The sequence below is a fragment of the Gorilla gorilla genome, chromosome 12 (assembly GCF_029281585.2).
Source record: "Gorilla gorilla gorilla isolate KB3781 chromosome 12, NHGRI_mGorGor1-v2.1_pri, whole genome shotgun sequence".
Classification (NCBI taxonomy): Eukaryota; Metazoa; Chordata; class Mammalia; order Primates; family Hominidae; genus Gorilla; species Gorilla gorilla.
In genome coordinates this window covers 120,826,395-120,844,221 of record NC_073236.2, presented here as the reverse complement: position 1 = coordinate 120,844,221, position 17,827 = coordinate 120,826,395, and the positions used below count along the sequence as shown (strand labels likewise).

General features: G+C 41.0%; 1 long non-coding RNA gene across 1 annotated transcript in view; it reads right to left on the bottom strand.

Moving 5' to 3' along the window:
• Positions 1–17,827, bottom strand: part of LOC129531789 (uncharacterized) — a 282,788-nt gene that overhangs the window by 46,104 nt on the left and 218,857 nt on the right. The gene's annotated exons all lie outside the window — the stretch shown is intronic.

Genomic DNA, 17,827 nt, shown 5'->3' with positions numbered 1-17,827 from the left:
TTAAATATATTATGTATTTATTATAACTGATCTCATTAACAGGTTCCAGAAAATGAGGGTTTCCTTGGTTATGCATAAATGTATATAAATGTGCTTTCTAGCTTTTATGTTATTTACACTCTAAATGTGTGTGTGTGTGTGTGTGTGTGTGTAAGTGCATACATCTAGATCCATGTTTATAGAAGCACATACTCTGTGTGCCACTGGGCACTGGCAGAAACGATTGGTCAACATCTTAAAGTATCCCTTGTGGTTTAGGACTGAACTCTCCTCTATTTCCTCTCTACGAAGGAAAATGATCCTTAATCTATAGGGAAGGGAGGGAGGGCAGAAGCACAATAAGCACTGTTATCCTTGGACCACAATATTTTATGTTAAATGAGCACAAAATCTCACAAGACACTGAGAAAGGCCAGAGGGAGCAGGTCTGCGTAGAATCACAGCTTCACAGTAAAACAGCGGGGAGAACTCTCTTTCTTTCCATCCCCATCAGTACCTTTCTTGTGATACTTGTGCTACCATGTAATGTTGTCATTTTGTTAATTTAGAAAATGTTATTCATTTTCCCCCTTCCTGTTCCATCCTAGGATACTGTGCCTGTACGTATCCACCTTTCCATTTCCTTTGCAGCACTAACCACATTCCCTAATGTTTTCCCTTTGTTTCCTTGTGCTTTTTCTTCTCCCGCTAGGACATAAGTCTCACAAGAACAGAGGTTTGTCTCTCTTGTTCCTTGTTGTCAGCATCTAATATATATTTGCTGAATGACAGAATGAATGTTAAATATGTGGTTGATTATGTGTCTTGCCATGTCTGTTCCACAGAGATCTAAGAGATACTCACTGGTGAACAGGGAGAAGGATTTCTCCTGGGGGTAACAACTTTAGGGCCACCTTAGAACTGAACCGAGGAAGGACATCCATACCGAACCAGAGAGGAGTCTGGCTTTGACTCTGAGGTGTGCCATCAAGACAAGATTGGGGTTTGAATACCTGCATTATTTTGTAAGTTGAACTACTCTTTCCCCTAGACTTTTGGCAAGTATTGTTAAAATCTTAGTCTGCTATCAGTGGAGCTGGGAGAGCCAAAGAAAGGAGCATTCACTTTCTGAGCCTGGAGGGAAGAGGGAATTCCAGGTGGACATGCATGGAGATGACAGTGCCAGCAGAATAACACTCTCAACAGCTGTTATTAAGGAAGGACACTAAGAACATACCAGCGCAGAGAAGGGTCAGAGCAGAGGCAAGGGGATTGTTGAAGAAAAGGTGAAAGTCTGAGAAATGCCTGCAGATATTTTGAGGGGAGAGAGCACTTCCAGCAGATGGCCAGACAGGGTTCATGCTTTAACATGGATATTGAAACAATGCCTTGTTTTGTAGCTATGTTTTTTAAGGCTGATGCCCTATGACTTATGAACACATCTGTTTAAAACCCTTTACAGTCTCCTCAGTGTTAATATTGGTGACTAAACTTTTAGGGAAAAAAGTGGATAATCATTCCTTCTCTTTTGAGGCACACACCTTAAAATTCTATGCCATGTATTTCCTCGGATAGCTATATTAAAATAAATATGTGTGTGTGTTAAAAATTATATATATATGTATATATTTCTTTTCAGTCAAAAAAGAACTTATTTTGATCCCTGATGAAACACTTATTTGAACTCTACAGTACTCATCCATCTAAAACCCTTTCAGGTTCATCGTCACAAAATCAATTTTCCTTTGAATAGTATCAAATAGCCATGTACTGGCCTAACATAGACAGCCATGGTCTGTACAGTTACCTTATGCTGCGCAGAACCATCCAGGGCCCCATGCTTCTTGGCTCCTGGATGCTTACTTCCCATCTGTCTTGAATTCTCTCCCCATCAGCAAGGCTGTTTCAAAGCTGAGTCCACAGTCTGATGCTGTATTAGTTGTCTGGGTCTGAGTGCCACAAACTGGGAAGCTTAAGAGAAATTCACTTTCTTAAACTGCTGGAGGCTACAAATCTGAAATCAAGGTGTCGGCAGTGTTGGTTTCCTCTGAGGGCCATGAGGAAGGGTCTGTTCTGTGCCTCTTTCCTGGCTTCTGGTGGTTGCTGGCAAACTTTGGCGTTCCGTGGTTTGTAGAAGTATCACCATAATTTCTGCCTTCATTTTCACATGGCATTCTCCCTGTGTGGGTGTGTCTCTGTGTCCAGATTTTTCCTTTTCTTAGGACACATTCATACTTGATTAGGGCTCACCCTAATGATCTCATCTTAACTTGATCTCTGCAAAGACCCTGTTTCCAAATGAGGTCACATTTACAGGTTCTGGCGGTTAGAACTATAATCTTTTAAGGAGATTTGGTGCAACTCAAAACAGGTGGGATGAGGGAGGTGCGTACTGAAGATACATCTAACTCTTCCCACCCCCTTCATTATGATTTCCCACGTTAACTTTTCATGCTACTGGTTATGTCTGAAACCTCCTGTTTTCTTTTCAAACCTCATCTCTCCTACTTCAAAACACAGAATTTTAACCCTATTGATAAAACACCCCAGATTATTTTAGTTTGATTTCCTTCTTAAGAAAGAAAGCAATCTTCTCTTTCCAAAGAATCTACGATTTGAAATTCTGGGTGATTTTGTCTTTTCCAAAATGTTTGAAAGAAAGGCAGTATTCTGGTGCAGACAAAAGGAAGAGGTAGAAAGTTATTTTGTTTTCCATGCTGCTGTTTTGTTGTTCCTTTTGCCCATTATTCCCATTCTTAAAAACCTACAGTCAATTATCATATTCACTTTCTACCACTGTCCATTGTAAATCATTCTCGAAGCACACTAAGTTACTAAGCAATTCTCCAACCAGAGCATGTTTTTTGTTTTCTTTTCACATGCCATTTCCTCTGTCTGGAATAACCATATCTCCCTTGTTCATCTGGAAAACTCCTACCCAACCTCCAAAATCTCAATTAAGTGCCATCTTTCCCAAATTCCTCAGAGATTTGAACTCTCTCCACCTTCACCCTTTTCAATAATTTATACAAGCTTCTATCATCACAGCTTCACCATTTTTTGCTGTGATTGTTTTGACCCTTCTGGGCCCTGGCCAGCATTTAATACAAGTTTGAGAGACACTTACAGAAAAGGAATATGCAAGTCGTGGAGGAGCACTCTACAGCTCTTCATTGCCCTTGTGTGCAAAAGAAGTACACGTTCTCTGCATTTGCCACTGATCATACAGTTTTTTTTATGAGGGAGTTCAAAGAACAGAGAAAGACATTGCAGTTTCGTAAAATAAACACTGAAGGTTCACAAGAGCCAAATCTTTGGATGGGCTATATATTCAGAGAGGAGTTTGAGGAAAAACTGTTGAGGACACTAGCTAACCTCAGAAGAATCTGGCCTTTTGTTCACGTTCACCAACCTCGAAGCTGCAATTCAAGAGTCAACACCCAAGCAAGACTGCCTTGGATAAGAAATGAAGTTAGAGGCCAGGCACAGTGGCTCACATCTGTAATCCCAGCATTTTGGGAGGCCAAGGTGGTTGGATCACATGAGGTCAGGAGTTCGAGACCAGCTTGGCCAACCCCATCTCTACTAAAAATATAAAAATTAGCCGGATGTGGTGGCACATGCCTGTAGTCCCAGCTACTTGGGAGGCTAAGGCAGGGGAATCCCTTGAACCTGGGAGGGAGAGGTTGTATTGAGCCAAAATTGCACCACCGCACTCCAGCCTGGGCGACAGAGCAAGACTCCATCTCAAAAGAAAAAGAAACAAACAAAAAATGCACTTAGAAAAGTAAAGAACCAGGCTCTTTTATCCATTTGGCTTTGGCCCTTCAATATTTTTTGGTAGTGAAAGCCCAAGCTGATCCATAGTTTGAGTTTTTTGTTTTTTTTTTTTTTTTTTGAGACAGAGTCTCGCTTGCTCTGTTGCCCAGGCTGGAGTGCAGTGGTGCAATCTCGGCTCACTGCAAGCTCTGCCTCCCAGGTTCACGCCATTCTCCTGCCTCAGCCTCCCAAGTAGCTGGGACTACAGGTGCCTGCCACCACGCCTGGCTGATTTTTTGTAATTTTAGTAGAGACGGGGTTTCACCTTGTTAGCCAGGATGGTCTCGATCTCCTGACCTCGTGATCCACCTGCCTCGACCTCTCAAAGTGCTGGGATTACAAGTGTGAGCCACTGCACCCGGCCCATAGTTTGAGTTCTGAAGGGAAATTTGAGTCAGTGTTACCCATTCACCAAGCAGAGGGTCACCTGGAATGGCTGGATAAGGGCTTTGTACACTCATCATTCCTAGTCTCGGTGGGTGCTGCCTCTTGCCTCAAACATTGACGTCTAAACAATCAGCAACTTCTACCAATACGACTTTAATAAACTCCTCAACATTCTAAATGTAGCATCTGAAACTCCATAAACAGGAGTGAACTAGTAGCAGTCTGAAGTTGTCATCATTGACAGCTTATGATTTATCTTAACTCTCCCTAGCCATTTGGCCATGACTTTAAGTAAACACTTTCCATCTTCCTCATGTTCTCGTTACTGCCACCTCCCACTAATAAGAAAGACTGCCAAGAAAAGCATCCAGACAGTTCATTTACCTCCCAAACTTGCCTGAAAGTAGCCGCCCCAGTTTAGACAAGGGGCAAAGCAACTACTGCACATTTTCAACAGATGGAACAATGCTTCCCAAATTATTTACATTAACATTATTTGCTTTCAGGATGTGTGTGTAATGAATTGGTAGTTGAATAAAATATTATGGTGCAGGCTGAGGCACCAGCAGTTCAGGCGGGCCATTTATGGTGATAGATGGTGATAGGCGGTTTTGCTTTCTAAGAAGCTGGGGAGCTTTAGGCAATCTCTCTTTGCTAAGTTCTTGGCACCATTTTGTTCTATCGGGTTCCCAGAAGCTTGGTCTAAATGTACAGGGAGGTTTCCTATTTTAACTATGGTGGCCAGAGAACACCAAGCCTGTTCTCTACTCACCCATCAACAAATGGTCAAGAGAGTTGGGTTGCTCTGTTATGCAGATGGCCACAGAGTGATAGGTGTTTCCTGCATTTTCTGTGAGTGTCATGAAACCATGTCTAACAGAAGATGGGAGACTTTCCCTCATTAATCTGATGGAGCCCACATGTGATTCGACCTTCCTGAAATTTTAATGGCCTGTCCACACCAAGCCCAAGGTACTGTTACACACCATGGAATGTGGGTCACTAGGAGGACCATATGCTTAGTTGTATTACTTTTATATCTCCTAAACTAAACCAAGAGTCAAATGCTCACTGAAGATGACTGAGCGCAGCATGTGAAAAGAGTAAGGAGAGCCCTGCTATTTCTGCAGGTGCCCATGCACTAAATACACAGCCCTGGGGCTTACAGCAGTTGTATTAGAGTTGGAAATATGCCATGATGAACACCCTCAATGCCAGTGTCAATCTTGTGGCAGTGGTTCCTGGGTTCTATCTGGGGCCTTACTTTTAATCTATAAGAGTTGTCAGGCTAAAGTGGCAGTTCTGTAGGTGGGATGCCTTAAGTGATCATGCATTTATTAAGTATTCACTGAGTACATTTGGGATCCAAGGTTCTGTGTCTGGTTCCACAAGGGACACTTTGAGTGCCTCTCCGGAAACTCCCTGTGTAACAGATGTAAAATTCCATTCAATATCTAAGAGGTAGACCTCAAGGGAATTCCTCAAGTTTTTTTGGAGTGGTGAATAAAGTGAACGTAGGCTCTTGCCTGTTGTTGGTGTTTATCAGAGAACAACAGAGGGTGCACCAGGGGTGGGGCTGTTATTGCTCTGGTAATGAATTTATCATTATTGGATTGGGTGCTAAGCAGACAGATGAGACACCACAGGCTGTGCAAGCCAAGTTGATTAGGGAGCCTACAGAGTAACTTGAGATACAGAAAGAGGTCCCAAGCCCTTTCTCCAGATGTGTCATCAGAGTACTATCTGGCGTTATTTGTTCTTTCTCTTTCTCTCTTTCTTTCTCTATTCTTTCTCTCTTCCTCCCTATTTTTATCCTTCTTCCTTTCTTCAAGCAGTCTTCACAAGTATCTCATTTTATTCTCTAAACTTCCTGTTAATCCTCAGTGACTCCCATTCTCTGAGTCCTGAATTCCTCATTTGCAGTTGAGGGGCTTTCTCTTAAGTCATATCCACCTTTTTCAGAGCAGGGGCCCGTGATGGCTTAGCCCAAGTGGGAGGCTGCCTGATTCCATCCCACACTGAATCTGAGCAGCATTCTCAGACACCAGCAAGCATCACCAGGTCGGAAGGAGGAGACCCACGAGGGAGCCAGAAGGACCATATACCAGGACGTCCCATCTTAGTGTTACTAGTTTTGCCAGAGGTGGGGAACAACAGCAGCAACAACAACAACAAAAACATTTCACCCTACTGCTTTGATGCATTTTTAAAATACCTTGGATTTTGATGTTATGAAAGGAAGAAACTACGTTTCTGTATTTATCAAAGGGGGTCAATACTTGGAGAAAAGAATAAATCGTTGCCATGCAACTCTCTTCTCCCCATCCCAACCTGCCCCAGGCTGATGTCTCAGGTAACCTCGACCACAGTGACCGCCATTCCTTGACATCTCGTCCTAGGTCCTGCACAAACACTCCTAGGAGCAGGAGCTCAGTTTTCCTAGGAAAGTGTGTGACCCAGGTGACTATGTATTTCCTAAGTTTAAAGGCTGATTCTTTTCACTCTCCTAAATCTCCCTCAGCCCTCGGCATGAGACTTTACACAAAAGGGAGATTTTTTTTCAACCTCTTTATAGCTGCTGCTTTTTAACCAATCAAATTTTGTGACAAAGGCAATTATACTTTTATTTCCCAGGGAAAATGTGCCCAGACACATAAGCCAACAACACCCACAGGCATTCACACAAATATATGCATAGATGCCCAGAATGTCCACATAGACAGTCACAGGGAGGTGCACACAAGGATAGTGGGTTTATACATGGACACATGGACCCAGAAACAGATACCTCCCTGGGCTGTGCACACATCGTACCCCACCCTTGCTGACATCACTGCCTTTGCTCAGAGCTCCTGGCTCTGCAGTTTGGGCTCAGTTCCTTCAGGCTGGAACCCAGCAGGACCCAGCCTGGGCTGGCTGGGCTGAGCTGTACTGGACAAGATGGGGCAGGGCAGGGCCAGCCAGGGCAAAGCCACAGATGAGCTCAGGTGTCAGATTCCGCCCAAGTGGGAGCTTCCTGAGTCCAGGATGACTCAGGCCCTGCCATACTCGGGTTACTCCAGCTTAACCGCCCTGAAATGGCCTTGCAGCCCCGATGACCACACCGTTCCTCCCCAGCTTTCCAGTGGCCAGATGTGTGGTATACATTTCACCCTAAGCCAAACACAGGGGCTTGCCCAGCCAAAAGGAACTAGAATCTGTGTGTCACTTCAAGACTCCAGAGAAGGGAGCCCTCAGTGTTTCTGCCTTGGCCAAAGGCTCCTAGGAAGCTGCCTCAAGGTTCTTTCAGGACTGGTTCTGGAGCAGGGACCCAACTGCCCAACTAATTTTTGAATTTTTTGCAGGGGCAAGGTTTCACTATGTGCACTTGTGGGTGCACAAGGGATGATTATGCATGGTAGTAACTCTAGCATCCTTTGATGCCTGGGCAAACAGAATGGCTTCCACTTTTATAAGTCCCAGGAACTCTCAGGTGTCCACATTTGGATCCAGGCAGGTTCTTTATCCATGGTGTGAGTGATTTTCATCGTTTCACGTCACAAGCACTTAGAGGCCACTTGCCCTGTGGCTGGCTCGGCACTTGCTCAGACCGGGCCTTCTTCCTGGGAAGTTAAGTTTGGCTTGGGGAGTTTGGAAATCAGAAGAGTAAAGCAGCAAAAATAACAAAGGCCTGAACTTCAAACAGAGGGGGAATCAACTCCGGTGTATACCTCCGACTAGACATGTGACCAGAAAGTTACCCTAAGGCTCACTTAGCCCCCATTCTGTTCTCAGCTGTAAAGTGGGAAAATCTATTTAATCTATTTAACACAGCTTCTCTGAGAATTGTATGAGTTCTGTATATGATAACAATAGTGATAATGACAGATAGAATGGTTATTTCTTATTGAATGTTAACAATATAAAGAAATTGGACCAAACTTGGCAACGTTTATGACTCTCCTCTGAGGTAACTTTTATTTTTATCCTGTTTAACTGTAGCTACATTGGAATAATTTGTCAATAAAGTATGGGAAGATGAAGACAGAACTCCATGAGGTATTTAAATTTTACCAGAAGCTCTTGAACAGGAAAATGCTTACAGTTCTCAATGAGTGAATCTCAAATGATGAAATTTTATACAACATGATAGGCAGAAAGGAAGACAATTTTTTTAATGAGACAGTATCACTCTGTCACCCAGGCTGGTATGCAGTGGCACGATCATAGCTCACTGAAACTTCAAATTCCTGGACTCCAGTGATCCTCCTTCTTCAGCCTCCCAAGTAGCTAGGACCACAGGTGCATGCTACCATGCCCAACTAATTTTTGAATTTTTTGCAGGGACAAGCTTTCACTATGTTGCCCAGGCTGGTCTCAAACTCTCGGCCTCAAGCAATCCTCCTGCCTCTCCAGAGCATGTGGTTTGTGGGACTTGCCTCAGATACTTCAGGGGCAATCAGAAACTGGTTGAAGCTGAACAGAGTAACCAATCTCACTGGTGCAAGTGACTGGTTCAGAAATGGATCCATCATCCTGCCTGGAAGTCAGTCAAATCCTGGGCTTTATATTGTTGCAAAAATAATCTTATCCTTGTTCTGGACTTAAAGTGGGAGTATGTGTATTCAGAAACTACTGATCTTGTAATCATTAAAAGAGAGTCTGACCAAGAAAGAAGCCAGCTTACAGGGTTTTATGTTAGATGGGGGTGAAAGAAACTGAGTCACAGAGACACCAGTTGAACCCATGGTTCAGCCTTGCCTAAAGCTAGACCTACAGTTGGATGTTTCAGTTACATTAAGCAATAAAATTCCTATGTAGATTTGGGTCAGGTTTTATAATTCTTGAAATCCAAAATTTCCCACTGATGCAATTTTTGGAGCCTTTGCATGGACTAAACCTGATCTTGAATTTTCATATAGTATAGCCGAGCTGGATGGATTACAGGATAGACGGGGCCAGGGCAGGAGCAGTGGCTCATGCCTGTAATCCTAGCACATTGGGAGGCTGAGGTGGGAGGACAGCTTGAGCCCAGGAGTTCAAAACTAGCCTGGGCAACAGAGTGAGACCTCACCTTGTTTTATATATATATATAAAAATATATATATGGATAGATGGATGGATGGAAGAATAAATTAAAATGTGAATGAATGAATAACGGAAAGTGGGACTTTTGTTAAACTTTCTATATTGTGTTTTGTTAAACACAATAACAAGTATTGTGTTAGATTCTTTATATGACATTGCCAATGATGTAGACCAAAAACATATCTTGTTTATTCCTCATAGCAATTCTGCAAGACAATTATTGGCATCATTATCAAAGATGAAGAAATTGCAGTTTGAGGAGAGTGAGAGATAAAGTCAAACAACTGATACATAGAAATCAAAGGATTAGTGCAATATCTGTCATATGCCAAAGCCTGTACGCCTCCTACAGTGCCCCCTGCCTTTTCTGAGCCTCAGCTTTCTTATCTGTAAAATGGCATTGATAATACTTCTTTCCTAATGTTAATTGAACAAAAGAAGGTAGGTGAGTGTGTGTAGTTGTGTGTGTATATTTACCTGTGTGTGTGTGGTACATGTCTCTCTAATTCTTTCCCTGTATTCCTACCATTATTAAGTGATATAAACTTAGCATTCAAGATGGATGGGTGTTTTCATCCTCGAAAATTTTTTCTTTCATTTTCCTAATATCACATGATTATGTGCACAGTGAAATCTGCATCCAAATTTGAATTCACTTTTCACTCTGCATGCTAACTTTGCACTATTATTTGAGGTTTACTTACCTAGAAAATTAAGGAAAATCTATTTTCGCATAGCTCATACTAACTGAAGCCTCTTCTCAGAAATCTCCCTGGAAGTTTGGGGTTCCTCTATGTGTGACTTGGAGACATCATAACCACTACTGCACTGATGACACCTCTACCACTTTCACCGCCACCAATAGCAACTCCTTGACCAATACCTTCCTCCTTCACTACTACCTCCACCAGAACCTCTTCCATCTCCAACACCTCCACCATCACCACCATGATAATCACTGTGATTGTAAAAACATCAGGACCTATAGTAAGCAAGATATTTGACACTTATAATTCCTACTCCACACTAGAATCCTATCAAGGAGACATTTTATTTTGGCTTGCCTATAGGGAAACAAAGTCTCAGAAAAGTTGAATAATCTCTCTAAGGTCTCACAACTTCTAAGTAGTAGAGCAAGAATTTGACACCAAGCCCATCTGGACCCAAATACTGTGATGTTTTCACTTTAGTAATCTTTTCCTTTGCCCACACAATCCTTTCTGTTCTGAAAGGTCAAGCATCATTTTCCTCTCTAGAATATAGGAGAATTCCTCTTTCAGCCTTTGTCTACTGCACATATTGTGAAGTAATCTCATCTGGGAGTGACTATCTTAATTACTGAAATAACAGGAAGTTAATGCCACTACAGATGCTGGGAAGGAAAAGGTTGTAGGGGAGTTGGTAAATGTGGAAGAGTCACATGTCAGATTAAAACAGGTCACAATGATGAGCTCTGACTGCTCTGAAAGGCAACAATGTCCATCCAGCTAAGGTGGGGGAGAAATAGGGACCTGGCAATGCCACCATCCTTCTGTCAGGATAGGGGTGTAGGGTTGCTGTCACATCGGAAGTGAGGGCAGCCTGAAGGTTGGGGTTAGCGTTCAACAAGAGGATTGAAAGGACACTTTAAAATCTAGATAGCATATCTAAAGGATGCCTGAGGAGAATTCCAGACTTTTATAGAGAGATAGGGAGATTGAATATGTTTTGCTTTTGAAAGCTTTATATTTGCAACTTTATAGTTCTTTCTGCCATATATTTGAGGTGAAATGGGTATTAAATTGCAAAAGCAACACAGTCCATGCCTATTTTTTTACACACAAATACTCTCAGAGTAAATTCTGTCTCAGTAAGCACCTAGCACATAGAAGGGTGTTTGGATAATGCCTTTATCCAGTTTATCACTAAACTGGTAGTTCTGGTGAAGTAGAATGTCTTTATCCAGTTGCACAGAACTAGTATCTCCTCTATCCCATTAAAGAGAAAATTGATTTATTAACTGTTGATATTTACACTTGGGGAATTCATCAGGCTACTTGATCAGTAGAACCAGGAATCCTGCATAGATTGCTGTGGTATAAGGAGAAGATACCAATAGGAAATAGGTGAGGGTATAGAGTTGAGTGGTTTTGTTGTGCATGAAATGTTAATGCTTGTTCATCACGAAGAATATCTTATTTCTTAAACCAAGTATGACCACACTCTGTCACTCTAAAGTGTCTAAGGAATATATTTCCACTTTTGTTGTCCCTATAAGAAAGTTTTGCTGGGGTCCTGCAAACTTACCGCCAGTCAGAAGGCAGGCTGCAGGCTGGGCATGGTGGCTTTCACCTGTAATCCCAGTACTTTGGGAGGCTGAGGCAGGCAGATCACCTAAGGTCAGGAGTTCGAGACCAGCCTGGTCAACATGGTGAAACTCTGTCTCTACTAAAAATACAAAAATTAGCCAGGCATGGTGGCAGGCACCTGTAATCCCAGCTACTCGGGAGGCTGAGGCAGGAGAACCCAGGAGGTGGAGTTGCAGTGAGCAGAGATCATGCTACTGCATTCCAGCTTGGGCGACAGAGTGAGACTCTGTCTCAAAAAACAAACAAACAAACAAAAACGAAAAAAAGGCAGTCTGCAAATGCAGATATTGCATATTGTTCTTATATGACTATGCAGAGAAAGGCTCTCAGAAACTCCATTACATAAGAGTAATTGGCTGAGAAATCCAGATTAGCCACCTAATTTTATCTGCTGAGGTGCTGGAAATGATGGGATTTTCATATTTTTTAAAGTCTTCGAAGCATTTTGTGTTTCGTTTCATTTATTAAAGTAAGTAAATAGCCTCATCAGATAGTTTATATATCTCTTTGGATATGTCATACAAATGTGTTCTACAAGAGCTTACATGTGAGTAAATTTAATGTTTAAAGTGTAAATATATAGATAGGGCTCACAAAGTAGTTTTCATAAAATAGTCCCTAGGGCACTGATAGCTGCTAAGATTGCTGTTTTAGAAGCCTTGCTCTGTTTGTAAATGAGAGACATTGTCTTATGTGAATAGTGAGAATGATACAAAGTCCTGGTTGTGCAAGTGTCTCTATGAAGGGAGCAGCTGGCCCTTCCTACAGAAGTTCCTTCTGTAGCCTGAGTCACACAGTCAGCACTTGTGGCTCTATTGGCTGCCTTTATCTTCTGCATAATGGATCTGAAGGTTGCATTCATAGTATTAATGAGTAGTAACTCCAGTGGCCATGGCTGGCACCAAAAATAGCATGTTGATCATTACCTTTGGTCTTAAAGAATGGGTAGCACAGAATGCCTGTGTCCCACCCTATATGAGGCCTTTTCTCCCCTGCAGAGCAAATTGGCATCTTTCTTTGGCTTCTTTCAGAGAACGGGTTTCCAAGCCAGCCATGAGTAGCCTCTGGAGCTTTTTCTGAGCCAGCTCCTGGTGGGGCATTGGGTTCTGGTCTATTCTAAAGAGAGTAGTTGGCATACACAAAGAATGAGTTTATTTGTAAACCGCAATCACATAAACGTGAAGGAAAACACAATGTCTGCCAGCAATGTCTTTGACCTGTGTGTGGAATACACTAGCAAGCAGTGGAATAAACTAGAACCATTGGTGTCAGAGCTGGAAGGGCCTTCAGCGTCATAAGGGCCAAGTCCACAATGATGACCAAGAATAAGCAACCTCCCCAAGGCCATTCCACCATTAAGTGAAAGATCTGGTCACTTCTAACTCCAGTCCAGGTGGCTTTCTATTGAACCAAAGACCCTCAGCTCCCTGACTTATAAGAGAGAACAATACCTGTCTGGCAGGATGCCCATAATGACTAAGTGGGTTAACATCTATGCAAGTACCTCACACAAAAATAGGCCCCAATTAAATGTTTAATAATATTTTTCTTATCAGATTAAAACCCTGGAGCTTACTTCACTCATCATTGTCCATTTTCACCATGATCAGTGCTGATGCTACACTCTTTCCATCTATGCAAAACCTGTTGTGATGCTGGACACATCACAGGTATGAGTTTCTGCCCCAGGGCTCATTGATGGCACAAAAGTTGAATTAACCCATATAGAAAATGGTCTCTTTAAAAAGATATTTTTATATCAACTTTTCCACTTCCATAATTAAAGTACAGTGGACCACACGGGCAGGACAAGCCCACAGCCCTTTGACTTAAGGTTTGTTTGACTTGTAGAGCCTTCCTCAGCTCAGATATTCAAGGAGTCTCACTCTTCTCAGGAGCATTTTTATGTCCATTGCATTCCCAATTAGAAGAAAACAACTTCGGAACTCAGGAATTTCATTTCAGTACCCAAGGAAAGAAATTCTCAATTTCTTTTCCATTAGTGGAATCAATAACTAACAGGAAGATAACCAAAGCTTTATCATGTAGATTTAGTTTATAGGATAGCTCCTAAGGCTTGTAATTACAACTTTGAGAAAACAGTGTATGCTTATTCTGTGTGGTGTGTCCTCATAAGGGTATACAGGTAATTTGAATAATAGCATACCAAGGATGGTGCATAGAAAATGCAGGCAATTTTCCTGAGTCTAGTTTCCTTTGAATAGGTTTTAGGCTTGGGTAGACTATTGCCTTTAAGTATAATTTTACTCCAAAAGAGAAAATCTCTGCTGATAACAGGGTATCCCTTGACATAAATCAGCCAAAAAATAATTATCACAGAATCGATGTCACATAGAAATTATACCCAAACTACCCTTTATGATAATTTATATCATGAGAGTTTAAATTTCTTCTATCAGAAAGTCACAAAAACATTGAAAAAGTAAACTCCAAAAACAAAATTTCAGCTGCCTTTTCAAAGAGTTCTATATTCAACTCACTCTGGTAAGTTGACTGTGCTATGGGAAGCAATCTTTAATACATGATATTAAAAAAAGAGCTATGGATTAGAGAGGCACAAGTGCAAAAGAGAGAGGTTATTAATTTCAAGATATACAAGAACATTTCCTACTGATAAGGAGCAATTTCATCCTTTAGAAACAAAATCCTCCAAAGAAACATGTTCAGAAACTCTTTTTTTGTGTGCTTTGAAAGGTGCAGAAGGACATTGCTTTTGAAGTGAAATGCGTGCCACTCTGACAGGAAGAGCACACCATGACAGAAGGCAAAGAGACGAGACTGCCCAAGGTTTTCTAATGATATAACTAAACTAAAAACAAAACAAAGCAAACCCCCCACCCCCTGCAGTGTGAGCAGAGTTGAATTAACGACATAAAAGACAAAACTGAAAAGCAGCATCATATGGAGAGGAAGAAAAACAGATGTAAATAGTAAGAATGATGACAGATACATAGAAAGAATACTAAAAAGACAATGTATGAATTCCAGTTCATAAAAATAAGGACTAGGAGAACTACCATTTACTTAGTGTCAACAATGTGCCAGTTCCTCTGCTCAGTTTTTTTCTGTTGTTTAAGAACTCAAAATGTGAGAAAATTTAGAAGAAGAAAATATTTGAAATACAGACAGCAAGGACCCCTTTAAGAATGTGGTGCCATGCCTTTCGGTCATGTTATTAAGGAGGCATATGATTTGTTAATGCCACCCAGGGCTGGACTCCTTCCATACTTTATCATGAGTAATTTTCAGGACAATGCTGTGAGGTAAGTAGCATTTTTCTCTATTTTATAGATGAAGAAACAAGCTTACAGAAATTAAGAAGAAAATATAGCAAAAAAAAGCAATTAGATGTATAGCAAAAAGAAATTTTCCTTGTTTGAAAAAGATATTAAGACAAGACACATTGGTAGATATTAAAAAGGAAAACTCATTAAATGAAATCCTCACCTAGACAAAATTTTTTTTAGAATAAAATATTCTGTAAGTAAGTATTGAAAAAAGGTAAATAAACAAAAAATGGCTTTTTTTTTTTTTTTTTGCCTGGTAAAGAATTAAGATCATCCTTTTGTAAAACTTACAGGAAATAATGAGAAGGTCTCTGAAGAGGTGGAAAGGAAAGAGTGTAAGCCCCCAGAATATACCTACTCAACTTTTCATTTCTATGCAATGTAAAAAATACATAATTTATCCTACTTAAAGCATCTCAAAGACAGCTTACATATATTAACTTATTTGATCATGGCAACATGTTACTCCTTAAGGAAGAAACTAGTGTTATCTCCATTTTACAAATGAGAAAACTGAAGAAGAGATTAACCCAAGCTCACACAGTTAACAGCAATGTGCATTAAGTGGCATTGATTTCTAGACTTGAAAATTCTAGTGAGTCACTAAAATTTTTAAAAAGACTTAATTGACAGGTTAAACTGTACAGTACAAAAAAGAGAGGAATTGGCCGAGTGTGGTGGCTCACTCCTGTAATCCCAGCACTTTGGGAGGCTGAGGCGGGTGGATCACGAGGTCAGGAGATCGAGAACATCCTGGCCAACATGGTGAAACCTGTCTCTACTAAAAATACAAAAATTAGCCAGGTATTTTGGTGGACACCGGTAGTCCCAGCTGCTTGGGAGGCTGAAGCAGGAGAATCGCTTGAGCCCAGGAGGCAGAGGTTGCAGTGAGCTGAGATCACACCACTGCACTCCAGCCTGGCAATGGACCAAGACTCTGTTTAAAAAAACAAGAAAGAAGGAAAGAAAGAAAGAAAGAGAGAGAGAGAGAAAGAAAGAAAGAAAGAAAGAAAGAAAGAAAGAAAGAAAGAAAGAAAGAAAGAAAGAAAGAAGAAAGAAAGAAAGGAATTTGACACTGCATTTGAATATGAAACTTGAATTTAAAAATGCAATCTAGTAAATTTGTTTGAGTTCATTGTAGATTCTGGATATTAGCCCTTTGTCAGATGAGTAGGTTGCAAAAATTTTCTCCCATTCTGTAGGTTGCCTGTTCACTCTGATGGTAGTTTCTTTTGCTGTGCAGAAGCTCTTTAGTTTAATTAGATCCCATTTGTCAATTTTGGCTTTTCTTGCCATTGCTTTTGGTGTTTTAGACATAAAGTCCTTGCCCATGCCTATGTCCTGAATGGTATTGTCTAGGTTTTCTTCTAGGGTTTGATGGTTTTAGGTCTAACATGTAAGTCTTTAATCCATTTTGAATTAATTGTTGTATAAGGTGTAAGGAAGGGATCCAGTTTCAGCTTTCTACATATGGCTAGCCAGTTTTCCCAGCACCATTTATTAAATAGGGAATCCTTTCCCCATTGCTTATTTTTGTCAGGTTTGTCAAAGATCAGATAGTTGTAGATATGTGGCATTATTTCTGAGGGCTCTGTTCTGTTCCATTGGTCTATATCTCTGTTTTGGTACCAGTACCATGCTGTTTTGGTTACTGTAGCCTTGTAGTGTAGTTTGAAGTCAGGTAGCGTGATGCCTCCAGCTTTGTTCTTTTGGCTTAGGATTGACTTGGCAATGTGGGCTCTTTTTTGGTTCCCTATGAACTTTAAAGTAGTTTTTTCCAATTCTGTGAAGAAAGTCATTGGTAGCGTGATGGGGATGGCATTGAATCTATAAATTACCTTGGGCAGTATGACCATTTTCACGATATTGATTCTTCCTACCCATGAGCATGGAATGTTCTTCCATTTGTTTGTATCCTCTTTTATTCATTGAGAACTGGTTTGTAGTTCTCCTTGAAGAGGTCCTTCACATCCCTTGTAAGGTGGATTCCTAGGTATTTTATTCTCTTTGAAGCAATTGTGAATGGGAGTTCACTCATAAAAATAAACAACCCCATCAAAAAGTGGGCAAAGGATATGAACAGACACTTCTCAAAAGAAGACATTTATGCAGCCAAAAAACACATGAAAAAATGCTCATCATCACTGGCTATCAGAGAAATACAAATCAAAACCACAATGAGATACCATCTCACACCAGTTACAATGGCGATCATTAAAAAGTCAGGAAACAACAGGTGCTGGAGAGGATGTGGAGAAATAGGAACACTTTTACACTGTTGGTGGGACTGTAAACTAGTTCAACCATTGTGGAAGTCAGTGTGGCGATTCCTCAGGGATCTAGAACTAGAAATACCATTTGACCCAGCCATCCCATTACTGGGTATATACCCAAAGGATTATAAATCATTCTGCTATAAAGACACATGCACACGTATGTTTATAGCGGCACTATTCACAATAGCAAAGACTTGGAACCAACCTAAATGTCCAACAACGATAGACTGGATTAAGAAAATGTGGCACATATACACCATGGAATACTATGCAGCCATAAAAAAGGATGAGTTTATGTCCTTTGTAGGGACATGGATGAAACTGGAAACCGTCATTCTCAGCAAACTATCGCAAGGATAAAAAACCAAACACCTCATGTTCTCACTCATAGGTGGGAACTGAACAATGAGAACACATGGACACAGGAAGGGGAACATCACACACCAGGGACTGTTGTGGGGTTGGGGGACGGGGGAGGGATAGCATTAGGAGATATACCTAATGCTAAACGACGAGTTAATGGGTGCAGCACACCAACATGGCACATGTATACGTATATAACAAACCTGCACGTTGTGCACATGTACCCTAAAACTTAAAGTATAATAATAATAAAATTTAAAAAAAAAGAATACAGTATATA